Source organism: Monodon monoceros, unplaced genomic scaffold (genome assembly GCF_005190385.1).
Source record: "Monodon monoceros isolate NGI ecotype Baffin Bay Population unplaced genomic scaffold, NGI_Narwhal_1 Super_Scaffold_7, whole genome shotgun sequence".
NCBI lineage: Eukaryota > Metazoa > Chordata > Mammalia > Artiodactyla > Monodontidae > Monodon > Monodon monoceros.
The window spans coordinates 6,844,786-6,856,902 of record NW_021703784.1 but is presented as its reverse complement, the minus strand read 5'-3'; the positions used below and the strand labels follow the sequence as shown (position 1 = coordinate 6,856,902).

The following is a 12,117-nucleotide window of genomic DNA, read 5'->3' as shown; positions in this document are numbered from 1 at the left end:
AGGCTGTCAGCAGCTCCTGCTGTTGCCTGACTGCCATGGCCTCGATGCCTTCTTCCCCTACACGGAGGTGTGGAAGAAAGTACGGAGGTGTTTCTGCAGCATCTGGGCTGCTGGTTTGGAATGTGCTACCTGGGGGAAACGACCAAGGACTGCTCAGCTGCTGTTCTGCGCTGGGGTCCAGCCTTCTCTTCTCAGCTGCCCAGGAAGACAGCTCAGCCCAATCAGGGTTCCGGATATTTGAACGGAAGGGGGAATGCGTGTGCATTTGTGCGTGTGTGCTTGCATGCGCACACAGTTGCGGGGAGAAGAGGAACTGAGTCAGTGAAGCTGAGGTCTTCGAAGTCACATGAAGCTGGATTTGCAGGGGAGGTTTTCTGGGCTTTTCAGAACCCCCAGTAGCTGCTATTCCTCCACCCTGCCTCCCTCCTATGCCAAAGCTCACACAGTAAGGGGGCTGCAGGTCTCAACTGGTTGCCAAAGCTCTCCTGGAGCCAGGTGGCCGGGAACAAGTTCTGCGGGGACTGCTGCTACCTGGCTGCACCATGTGTTAACCCACTGATGGCCGGGTTGGCTCGCATGACATAGGTGGTGAAGCGGGTATTAACTTTCTTCCCCCTCCTTCCTCCCTGTGCATCCTGCCGGAAGCTGAACACTTGGCTGAAGAGAGGGTCTGGACAGATAATGTGTACTGCAAAGTATAGAACACTCTACAGTTTTTAAAAGCCTTTTCCTTCTCTATGTCTCTTGCGAAGTCAAGAAGATGGAGTTATTATTCCCATTTTATGGATGAGGAAACCCAGGCCCACTAAGAACTAGTAACACCCAGTTCGAACTCAGTCTTCCACTCCACCCCAGAATCTCTGTCTCCTGCAAGACAGGACAATGGCTTCCAGAATGATCCTAAGGATGCTGATATTGGAGCATCACCCCTCCCCTTCCCCCCTGTGAAATCTGGAGAAAAACGGGAGTGGAAGTAGGAGGGTCATGTGCCTTGTATGACATCTGCCTTGACATGGTGACACGTGATGGCCACATGGTGGAGGTGAGAGCAGCGGCAGAGTTCTACAATTCTTATTACTTGGGAAAGCACAGTGGTCCCTCTGTATCCGCAGATGCAGAACCCATTTCATATAAGGGACTTGAGCATCGGTGGATCTTGATATCCGTGAGGGTCTTGGGACCGATTCCCCACGGATACCGAGGGATGACCGTCCGTGGCCCCTCTCCTTTCAGAAGCAAATATAAGACTCGAGCTGACTTTGTGTGAACTGGTCGTAGACTCCAGGTTCTCCCCAGATTGGGTGTCCCTGGTTTGCTCTTCTCCCCATAAGAAATAGTGACATATACTTCGTTGAAGTACGTGCCTTACATGTATTTGTCCCTCACCATAAGCCTTGAGTTGGTGTAGATTTATCCTCCTTTTACGGTTGAGGAGACACAGGGACAGTGGGGAGACGTGTTGCCCCACTGCGTGCCCCTGAAGCTGGTGGAGCCAGGATGCCAGTCCGGGCTGCGCGGCCGCAGGGCGCATGCTCCGAGCCCTCCAGGCCCCGCCTCTGTCCTGCGCATGCGCACGTTCGCTGCTCTTCCACAGTCTTCTACTCCCTTATGTGTTTTCCTGCGCGTAGGCACAGACAGTGTGCGTGTCACGTTCGTGTTTCCACGCCCAGCGCCCAGCATGGAGCTCCTCCTCGCCCCTCCTTGCAAGCACCTGTGCACAACCCCAGCACACACACCTAGGGCCCCTCCGACAAGGCAGACGGACTCACCCGACTTGCCTCCAGGCGCAGAGAGGCTTTAACCGCGTGTTTCCTGGATCCCAAAGCCTCTTTCTCTTCTGCCCCCAGGCCACGTTGCTAAATTTATCCTGAGATGATCCCATTTACCCTCTATAGCTAAAATGCCTCTTGGCTGTTCTGCGCCAAGATTAGAAGTCCGTCAATAATTATTTCATCGGCTAAAAGCCAATTGATCAAGCCCGCTCTCCCTGCAGACTGAGGAGGCCCCCAGTCTATTTGTAGCTCTGTCTGAAAGGCACGAGGCGGCTGCTCTGAGTCGAGGCTGCCTGGTGCTCTCTGCACTGATGGAGTTCACAGAGTGGATCACGGATGCGTTTAGCCTGGACTCAGCAGATCCTGGGGTAGAGGTCAGGTGGACAGTTTCCTCCGAGGCTTTTTAAAGCAGACCCAGGCTGCTGCAGCAACGACCATCCTGTACCCCCTGCAGGGCCACACTGCATGGGGTGGGAGTCTACCTGGGCCATGAGGAAGTCCCTCTCAACTTGGCCGTCCTGAACTACTCACAGGAGCAAAGTCAAAATAAAAAATGGTCCCTGAGAAAAGGACCAGAAATGCCATCAACTGTGCAGGCCTCTGAAACAAAGTTTTTTTTCTGTCTTTGGGGAAGTTAAGGAATGAGAGCAGACACTTGGGTGGGAGAAAAATGCATAAAGAAGCAGAGAAAAAGTATTCCTATCCAAAAAGCTTTAGCAGAAATTAAAAAAAAAAAAAAAAAAAAGGCGAGAGACAGGGAGAAAGGCATGTAAATGTTTCAGTAGATATTTTTATTACCTTAGAATAATTTTTTTTAACTTGTTTTCCTTTGTGATGCTGAGTTTCTCACCTCCACTGAGTTCCTGGCTGCCTCTGGGCGGAATAACACAGTAGCCAGCCCAGCAGAGCCAACCCATTGCTGGGCAGGAGCCTCCCAATACACAGGGAAGGAATTTTTCATTTCATACATCATTTAAAGCCTGCTGCAGTGATTTACCAATGTCAGGCCATCTTTGGAGCACAAAAATAGAAGAAAGAGAAATATGCATGCTTCGGTTGTGTATCTGGATTGGGATCCTAGGAGAGCGATTGGGGGAGGGTGGTAGACTGGGATTTCTCTCTTGTCTAAACACTATGGAGAAGCCAAAGATTGCCCAGCATTTAGGAAGAAACAGAATGAGAGGGAAGTAGTTTGTGTCTTGAAGGGAGACTCTGCTTCCCTTTCTACCTGACCTGGCTAGGCGGGGTGGGCCTCCCTCCTCACAATCTGTGTTCTCCACGTTCCCAGGTTCTCGCACTTAGGACCATCCTCGACCTCCATAGGAATCACTGTCTTGAAACTCCACCACGATCACGCCATTCCCCCAAGCAAATCGAATCACTCCTCTCTAGGCATGCCAGCTTTCAGGACCTGCACGCCTGACTGCCTTCCCATTTACCCCCTTGGGGCCAGGTGCCCCGAGATGCCTGCACACTGCACACCTTTGCCATCAACTTCCCGTCCAGCTGTTCTCCTGGCCTGGAAGACTCTCTCCCTTACCTCCCATTTATAAACTCTCTCAAGGGCCAATCTAACACCCACTTCATCCATCCCTCTTTCCATGACTAAGCCTTTCTGCTTATTCAATTCCCCAAACGTCCATAGCACTTTGAGTCAGCAGTGACTCGAATTAGAGAATAGATAATACCGGTGTTAGATAATAATACTAATACATTTCACTGAGTGATTTTTGGGCACCACATGGTTTCCACGCAATACCTCTTTCCACTCTCACAAACCTCATTGGGATATGCTGTTAATATTTCCAGGTGACAAAAATGGAGGCTTAGCCTCTGTGAGGTAATTATTTAAATTTACATTCCGTTAGGAGGTAAGTAAGTTGGCCAGAATCTAAACCCAGACTTTCTGCCTTCTTGTTTTTTTTTTTTTGATGAGCCTTTAATCACTCCCTTTACTGACTCTCAGTCCAGTATTACTTCTGAGGTAATTGATTTTTGGGTTTTAGTTTAGTTCCGCAATAAAACTGTGGATTCCCTAAGGAGGCCTCTCATGCCTGATATACCTGTATCCCCTACGGTACCTAACCTCAGAGCCAGATAAGCAAGAGGCATTCAATATAAACTTGATCATTTATTGATTGGCCAGAGAGCTTCCAGATTTGGAAACTTCTCTCTTTTCTCATTATGGAAAAGTGCTCAAGGCAGACCGTGGGGGCACAGGTAGGAGGGCATAGCCAGTTCTCTTTAGGGAAGTTTGATGTTGGACCAGTTCAAGGTAATCAAGCAGATGTCTATTAAACACATACTATGACATGCTAGGCATGTGGGGGACAGGAGGGAGTCAAAAACCTTCCTGCCACAAAGGAGACAAAGCTGAGCCTGAAAAGAGGCAACCAGAGAGCTAAGCAAGGCAGCCTTTGGTTCTTGCTTGGTTGTGTGGTACACGGTGGGAAAGGGGGATTAAAGGATCAATGTAGGTCCTCACTGTGGCTGGAGGGAGCTTCAGGAGAAAGGGGGCCAGTGGGGTTTGAGGATGGGCAATATGCCCCGAGGTGGAGCGAGGGGGAGAGGCACATTTGTGAGAAAGATTGCCCCTGATTCCTCACCTTCACTCTTTAGTGATCTCTGGAGCGTCGGGTTGGGGTTTGCTTAGACTTTTTCATGATGCCTGCTAAGCTATGGCGCTTGCTCAGCCTTGCTTACGGGCTGGTCACGGGGTAAAATGTGACCAAGTCTGGGAGTGCAGTGCAGAAGTAGAGGTCTTATATACATGTAGCATCTGGTCATTACTTATTATCGTCTTTGACGAGGCTCTATCTTCTCAGCAGCATTCAACTCTACACGCAGAGGCTGTCTGTGGTGGAACCCTCGGCCTGAGGGAGTGTTTTCAGGCAGAAGCAGTTCTCAAGCAATGGCAGATGGGAGCAGGGGGTCAAATGCCCTGCTTCCTTGCTCCTTGGCTCGGCTGGTTCGGAGGCCTGGTCTGGGCAGCCTGAGCTCTGGCTGCCCCACGGTGACTTCTGCATAATGAACTGTTTGTTGGCTGCCTTCCCTTCTCTGGCTTCCTCCCCTTCTCCTACAGTGTTTCTAGGGATCACGTCCCAAATGAACTGCTTGCTCTCGAATTGGAGCGTCTACTTCTGGGAGACCCAAAGTAGGGCAGTGGGGTCTTTATTAGTTGTAGAGATAGGTACATTTGCTAATAGATCAATTCCCCCAGTTGTCCAGATGGATTCTGCTCAAGTGTCATAAATCAGGTCAACCTTCAGCTCTGAGTGTCGTACATGTTCACAGGAGGCTGACAGCATCGCTCTCATGGTGTGCTCATCCGGGTGTTTGATTTATCAGCCCCCGACCTTACCCCACTCGAAACTAGGATTGTAAAGTCCTTAAAGCAGGGGCTGTGCCACGTTGAGTCTTTACCGTAAATCCCGCTCATAGAGTGGGTGCTCCATGAATGGTCTTTAAATTGGATTGTGTTAACAGAAAAAAATACCCCTCTGTCCAAAAGCAACCTAATCCCTCTGCCTTTCTCTGGCTTCTAAAGTGATAAAAGTTCAGTTCCCGAAGCCACAGTGTTCACAAGTGCCTTGTAATCAGTCCATTATTTTATTCATCCTGTTGTACCAACCCTGAGTGGCCTTTCAAATGGCATCACCAGGACCCTTTCCTCAATCAGCTTCAAATGTTCCTAAACAGTGCTACCTTCAGTAAAGCTCACCTGGTCCACGTGTAGACGAACACCTCCTCTGAAACTGGGGCCTGAGAACACCGTGATTAATGAGCAGGGGTGAGCGCTGGCGAGTGTGTGGCCCAGGCGATCCCCGTCCTAGGGCAGGGCTCTTCTCAGTCCAAGGCCAAGGCCGCGCCCGCTCTGGCCCAGCCTCATACCCTGCCAGGGCTGCAGAGTGCATCTTCCTCCTTTCCTCAGCAGCATGGCCCACTCTGCACGCCCTCCTTGAGATGCCAGGACTGCCTGTGCCGTATACTCGACAGTCGATCCATTAGATGGCTGACTACTGCTTAGGATATAATTATCAAAGGTGACAATGGAACCAGCCTGGCTTCCGGGGGCCGAGGCCGGCTGGAGGCCCCATCCAGCCAAGTGGATCATCGCTCAGACATGGCTCACCACTGCTGCGTCAGAGCTAAAGCGCTAAAGCAGAACTGGAGCCCTCCCCCTGAGGCTTCCGTCCCTGCCCCTAAAGATGCAAGTTCCCCGGAAGGCGGGTCCGTCACCAAAAATCCAGTACCACCTTGTGAGAGGCAAACATCTCACTAGAACGCAGCTTCCTGCTCTGGCCCATGCCAACCCCTCCAACTGTAGGTCCTCCTGGCTTCACCACACCCTCATCATGCCAGGCTTGGCAGGCCCCTAACTGGACAAACAGTTGCTCCCTCAACCTCTCTTCAAATTCCACTCATTGCAAAGGCAGCAGTGATAATGTGAGCATGAACTCCAGGAGGCCTGGGGCGCGCCCACCTCCTGCATCTGCCAGGAAGGAGAGCGGAGAGCACGGGAGAAGGGGTGCACTGTGCATGGTCTGTGCTCAGTGGAGGCCTTGGGACTCTGTACAGAGAACAAAGGAGGGCTTGGAGCAGGGTGTTGCACGGGCCACAGGATATATACGGTGATAGCTGGGATGTGTGTTTTCTGCACTGGGCAATGGGATTTTTTTCTTGCCTCACAGAAGGATTGGACCCAAACTATTCTACTTGAGCACAGAGGCACGGAGCACATTTCTCCAGACAAGCAGGTCTGCCGTCAACCTGGAAGCTGGCCTGGCCTGGGGTCTGGAGCTAGGAGCAGACATCAAGAGCATATGTGGAGCCTCCTTTGGTAAAGCCAACAGAGATGATGCCTAAAACAGTCCAAATAGACTCTTTAGAAGAAATCTCCATCCCTCAAACAGCTGTGCCCTGCCGGCCAGGGTCTGCTGAGCACATGGCCTTCTGCTCTGATGCCCAGACTATGGTTGTGTGTCCTTGGGAAGGAAGAGGAAGCACAAACAAGTGATTCCCTCCACCGTTGATAAAGGACCTCTAGGTCTGAGTGGGAGGGGAACGTGCAGAGCCACCTTTGAGCTCAAAGGCAACCAGGGGGAGATTCATGGCATGAATGATAGGCAAGCTGGTCTGTATAGAGCATTCCATGCTACATTATGTTGTGTGACTTCGGGTAAGTCACCTACCCTTTCTGCACTTTCAACAATGCCGGATACAGATACACCTCACAGGGATCAGCAGACCATGAAAAAGAAGGGGATAAAACATTTTATGCAAGAGAATGATGAGGCTTCTGAATAAAGCTGTTGTCATTCTCCTGGCCTCTCGTCAGGAGAGCTGAGTTACCCTGTAGACCCGCTATGAGAGAATCTAGACGTAGGGGAAAAGGGCCTTTTTGTCATTTGCACCAGCCTCTTCCTGGAAGCAGAAATCGCTTCTGCAGGATTTGCTTGAGCACGTCCATGACGAGCTTGTGTCCCTCAGATCAGCGGTGTGTGGGGGGAGCTCTCAGAGGATACGGAAAGCAGGTCAATGTAAAAAGGAAGGAAAACCCAAGCCCAGCAGAGACAGACAGCCTGGTGTACATGGGCCCGAAACCATCTCAGCCCTCATTCAGCACATTTCATGAAGGGCCCATGCAGGATGCTGGGGACACAGGTCAACAGAACATCCATCCCTGTGCCTGCTCTCACAGAGCTTGCACCGCGAGGACGCCCTGCCATCAGAAGCAGAAGAGAAGGCATGGTCCATCCAATTCAGGATAACCCCCAACCTGGTCAGGCTGCCCGGGACAGACCACAGTGCCCCCCACTTTGCACTGAATGCAGAGAGTGGCTACAGCAAAGACGCAGCGGCCCCTCGAAGGGACCACGGGCTGTGTTACCTTTGAAACAGTTCTACGGAGGCTCTAGCTTTCCTTTCTCTGTCTCCAGCCCAGCCCAGCCCTGCTTTCATCTTCTCTGTGAGTGGGGGCACTTTCCTGCTCCGTGTGGCCACACGGTGTTGTATAGACATGAGAAAGGAACAAGATACTGATCAACCCTCTGCGTTCTTGGTGTGCCATAGAGCGCCCCAAGGATAGCTGTGGTCTTTTGAAAGGCAGCCCAACTCCAAGAGCAGGCCTGGAAGGCATCCAGGGCATGGCCAGTGTTCACCTCTGAAGCTGAGTTATTAGGCAGCTGTAGATGAGCTACTTTTCTGGCCACCGGTCCTGAAAGCCACTGGCCATGTGTCATCACCTGGACGGAAAATTAAAGCAGCCTGCTCCATCAATGGTTACACATTCCAGTGTGTAAATGAACAGATACCTCCAGAATCCACAACAGATACACCTTTGTTCAGCCAAAGAACTCTGATAGAAACTGTAGCTTTTTTGGAGGGCTCTGTCAAAAGTGTAATATATCATGGAATAGCGGATACAAGTTCAAAAGTACATATAATAATATAATTAAGATAGCTTGACAAGAATGTATTTTAAAAGTATAAAATACCTGCAGGTATAATAGCTTCATAAAGTCTGTCAGATTTACTTCTGCTGTGAAGAACTTTAAAATGTTTTACTTTAATGGGATGCAAATGAAATCTGAGGTATGCATATAACACAGTCCTTAAAAAATAGGTAGAGGGAAAAGAATAAAAGTCAGATTCAGGCCAAACAAGACATTCAACTTTGCAGGTGACTGGATAATAGATCAAGCAAACAGACTGGGGAGCAGTGCTGGGCTGTTTGGAGAAAACACCAATTTCACATTTCACTCCCTTGTTGGCTATGGGAAAGTAAGTGCTTTTATTCAAAATTAATGATTCCCTCTGTACATTTTTCTTCTGGCTCAAAAGGTTCAAGCATAATCCTTGTTTAAAGAAAAAGCAATTTTTATACAATTACTGGCCTGTGGAAAATTATTTTTCAACGCATTAAAAGCTAAGAGATGGGCTTCCCTGGTGGCGCAGTGGTTGAGAGTCCGCCTGCCGATGCAGGGGACGCGGGTTCGTGCCCCGGTCCGGGAGGATCCCACATGCTGCGGAGCGGCTGGGCCCGTGAGCCGTGGCTGCTGAGCCTGCGCGTCCAGAGCCTGTGCTCCGCAGTGGGAGAGGCCACAGCGGTGAGAGGCCCGCGTACCGCAAAAAAAAAAAAAAAAAAAAAGCTAAGGAGAGGAGTGACTCACAGCTGGAACAAAGGCCTTTGGGACACCTCCAAGTACTCAGGGACCAGCGACCTCCCGGACAGGAGGAATCCAGGCATCTGTCTGGCCTGACTCCACTACCTGTGCTCTGGACAGATGCTTTTTCAAGCAAAGAAACAGTAACTCTTTACCTAGTATTAAAGGATGCCAAGATTGGAAATTAGAAGGTTAATCCAATCAGCAAGGCCATAGATTAGGACACCAAGATCACCTTTCATTCTCTCTGTTCCCAAAAAATTCCCCTAAGGAATCCCATCTCTCCAGCCTGGGGGTCTGCACCATCAAGATTAACCCAATAATGTCCACAGCTTCGCATCTCGCTGTGCTGTGTATACTCCAGGTACCAAGGTAATACAAGGTACCCGCCCAGCTGTTACTCAAATGCAACCCTCTGGCCTTGGTTTCATTCTCGTTTTCTTATTCCCAGCTGGCATAAAACAGATAGGAGTCAGAGATGAAGTAGCTACAGGGTCTTCAGGAACTCTCCTAACCCCTGGGGACCTAGGTCATGGTTTACAGTGGGGTCAAAGTCCTTTCCTTTGCAACCCAACAGAAAATCCTGTATCTCAGATCTCCAACCGTGCTTGCAAACAAGACTAGGTACTTGCCAAAGAAAAAAAAAAAAAAGTTAAAAAAAAGGAGTGGAGGAAGGCGTTCAATAAACGGCATCTCTTATCCAAGGTAAAAATTACACGCTCGAATCGCGAAGTGGCGTAGTTTAAAAATCAACACTCGCGGTGCTTCTGCCGCTGAAGACTGCATCTGAACGAATTTTCAAAGTAAATGTACTATTCACCATTATCTTGCTCATTTTCATTCTGCTCCATTTGGGTTCTGAAACTCGCCTAGACACTTTATTTTCAGGGTAGGTCTGCGTGATGGCAAACAAACAGTTTGGGGAGGAATTAGCCACATGGGACCGGGCCTTATTGCCTTAATGTGGGAATTGGGTCATCCCTACAAAATGTTTGCTCAAATACTTTTCCACAGGCACGTTCTCTCTTTGAGAGGGGACGTTTTCAGAATTCAGCCTCCCGCCTGGCTCTGCTTGGACGCATAGCTGTGAACTTCCAGCCCCCAGAGCCTCATGAAATATTAAAGGCTCAGCAACCTCAGAGAACACCCAGTCCAGCCTCCTCATTTTGTAGCAGAGACATGAATGTCCAGAGAGGTCAAGTGACCTGGGAAGGTCACACAGCTAATGGGCCAGTCTACATCATGCTCTCCTGTTATGTGATTGACCCTGACCTGGTAGAGGTCTGTGTCTGCTCCTCTTGCTTCCTGCATATTCTAGGAATACTCATTGGCCTCTAAGGGACCCCATCTCAATTTCTGGCCCCATTCTATATTTTCCCAGCCCTCTGTGAATTCAGAGTTTTTGAATTTACATCAACCAGTCAACCACTCTATTCTTCTGCGCACCTCCAGTTGTGACGCTGAACATCCTCTCTCGGCTCCTCAGAATCAGAGGCAAAGTGACAAAAACGCAGATGAGACCCCCAGAAATCACTATTCTCCCTAGCAACTAACGGGAGATACAATATTGGGAAGGGCACTGCCAGGGGTGTCACAAGTGAAGGATAACAATACATGAAACAGACCTTTTAAGGGCAACCCATTATTTTTGTAATTTGTTTAAACAAAACCAAGTGACTCTTTAAATTCTAATTCACATCTTGGAAATCCAATGCCGCTATCTCTTGTTTCTCTCTCTGGAGCCGTGGCAATAATTTTAATGGCAGTAGAAGGCATTAGACATTAGAGGTAAGCAAGGCACAGGGTTCTGGCTTTTATCAGATAATTAAGATGCTACCAAAGTCAAACCTCTATCAACATTAGACTAAAAATAAGCTTCTTCCATCCAAGGGCCTCTACAGAGCATTCAAAGTGACAGTGCTCTGGATAAGGGTTCACTTTTAAAACTGGTTCATTGTTTTTCAGCTTTTATTGGCAATCCATTCTCATTATGCCCTATGCATTTGTCTTCATATGTACTTCACAATTATAATATCAAAGAGTTTGTATCTACATAACAAAAATGATCTACAGAATAGTACAGGGAAAACAGAGTAACGCAGCACCATCATCAACGAGGTGAATACTTGGAGAGAAAACATGGCATTTCACGGGAGGACTTGTCCCTATATCATAAGACATTAGAAACAGGCAAAGGCTTGGAGGTGAAACTGAAATTAAATCTCTGATTCCCTAAAAGTGGTGAGCACAGCACAGCCATGCTTGACTTTGGTGATGGGGGGCAGGGTGTGCCAGGCGACCTCGTGTTGGAAATAGTCATTTCAAAGCACATCTTTCTATCTGTCCTTCAGAACTTTCTGGGCGTAAATACCACACTGGGTCTTTTCTTAAATACCAGGCCTGGGTCTTTTCTCTCCAGAATCAGCATTAGTTCTCTCTACTGACCAAGATTTGCTGCAGCTGGCCTGCAGAAACGCACCTGCTGGGTGCAGGCTTACTAGAATCAGTTTCCCAGACTAAAGGCATTGACGAGAGAAAAGAAAAATGTGGAGAAGGGGCGTCCCTGTGGTATAAAGCAGCTTGGTGACCATCTGGGGAGTTGAATCTCCTATCACACTCAGGGAAAAATAAGCACATAGCTGGTCAGCTTGTACAGATTACGTTGTGCTCTTCATTATTGCACCCACGGCATCTATCATAGGGTTTGGCTCACAGTATACACTCAGTAAATAGTTTTTAATGAAAAAAAAAAGACTGACTTTATCATTAAGCCGGACTATTTCATAATTGATAGCGCCTACAGGAGATGACAGAAAGCTTTAAGACAGACTAACCCTGAAATGATGAAAAGAGTTGTATTAATGAGGACCAAGGAAAAGGGAGAACGGACAAGGGAGGGGCGGGAGGCTGCTTGAGTCTGCATAAATATCAACGTTGCTTGTGGCACTTGGCCAAGGCAAGGCTGGGGACGCCTTGCTGGGTGGATAGGAGGCTTGGCAGGTGTTTGAACGGGAAGGGGGAGGCCAAGCAGATGTCCAGCTCTGTTAAGAGACCACGGATTGAGAAATAGCACTGTATGCTTCTTAGCTGATAGCAAGCAGTGTGGACCCACTGGGGGCAAGAGCGTTCTCTGGAATAGCCACAGCCAAGAGCTGAGCTACACTTGGAACCGGACTCGT

General features: G+C 49.0%; 1 protein-coding gene across 2 annotated transcripts in view; it reads right to left on the bottom strand.

Annotated features, from left to right (window-relative positions):
* Positions 1-12,117, bottom strand: part of KIRREL3 (kirre like nephrin family adhesion molecule 3) — a 547,075-nt gene that overhangs the window by 415,982 nt on the left and 118,976 nt on the right. The window lies entirely within an intron of this gene.